Source organism: Gekko japonicus, unplaced genomic scaffold, assembly GCF_001447785.1.
Source record: "Gekko japonicus isolate JY-2015 unplaced genomic scaffold, Gekko_japonicus_V1.1 scaffold2271, whole genome shotgun sequence".
Lineage (NCBI taxonomy): Eukaryota > Metazoa > Chordata > Lepidosauria > Squamata > Gekkonidae > Gekko > Gekko japonicus.
In genome coordinates, this window is record NW_015160291.1 from 147,687 (window position 1) to 148,784 (window position 1,098).

General features: G+C 52.1%; 1 protein-coding gene across 1 annotated transcript in view; it reads left to right on the top strand.

Moving 5' to 3' along the window:
* Window positions 1-881: 881 nt before the first annotated feature.
* Window positions 882-1,098, top strand: part of LOC107114404 (zinc finger protein 707-like) — an 8,507-nt gene continuing 8,290 nt past the window's right edge. Inside the window, exon 1 of the mRNA XM_015415878.1 lies at window positions 882-905. The gene's annotated coding sequence lies outside the window, so the exon portion shown is untranslated. The remainder of the gene's footprint in view (window positions 906-1,098) is intronic.

Below are 1,098 nucleotides of genomic sequence, written 5' to 3' on the forward strand. Positions count from 1 at the left end.
CTTTGCGACCCCATGGACCAGCTCCCGCCAGGCCCTCCGGTCTTCCGCCATCCTCTGAAGTTGGCTCAATTTCATGTTCATTGCATCTATGACACTGTCTAACCATCTCATCCTTTGCCGTCCCCTTCTTCTTTGACCTTCAATCTTTCCCAGCATCAGGGTCTTCTCCAGTGAGTGCTCCCTTCTCATTTGGTGGCCAAAGTATTTGAGCTTCAGTTTCATTATCTGGCCTTCCAGGGAACAGTCAGGGTTGATTTCTTTGAGGATTGACTGATTTGTTCTTCTTGCAGTCCAAGGGACTCTCAAGAGTCTTCTCCTCCAGCACCATAGTTCAAAAGAATCTATTCTTCGCCCTCGGCCTTCCTTATAGTCCAACTCTCACAGCCATACATGACTACTGGGAATACCATTGCTTTGACCATGCAGACTTTTGTTGGCAGGGTGATGTCTCTACTTTTTATCATGCTGTTTAGGTTCGCCATCGCTTTCCTCCCAAGGAGCAGGCGTCTTTTAGGCTACTGCATAAATTAGTTTGCTCTGGAGCCCTCCTTCCTGAGCTGAGACAACAATCTGTGCGCTGGAGGCTAAAAAACTGAGCTCACTCACACTAACTCAGCTTAGAGGGAGCACTGGTTTTAAGCGCAAAACCTCCTGGATCAGCCAGGGCAGGATATCCAGCAAAGCCATTGCGTTTCGGCCCTCCAATGGTTAAAATCAGCAGAGCTCGGAGTCGTAGAGAGGAAGGAAACCGTGGAGGGAGGTAGGGGGGGATATCGATAGCGCCTGCAGTTGCCAGCCTGACTTTCCACACACACACGCACAAGACTGCAAAGGAACCCAAAAAGGGTTCCGGGCGTCTTTTGGGAGAAGCTGGACTTGGATTCCTGGGACAGAGAGACCACCAGGTAAAAGTGCGGGGGTGGGGGACGAAGATCCCTTTATTTCGGCGAAGCCGAGCAAGGTGGGGAGGAGGCTATTGCCGATGGAAACTGGAGAGGAGGGGCTTGAAGGGCTCCTTTCCGCGTCTCCCTCGTCCTTTTTGGAAGCCTCTCTCGGGGTCTCCCTATGCAGGACCCAGCCCTCCTGCAGATCGGCGGG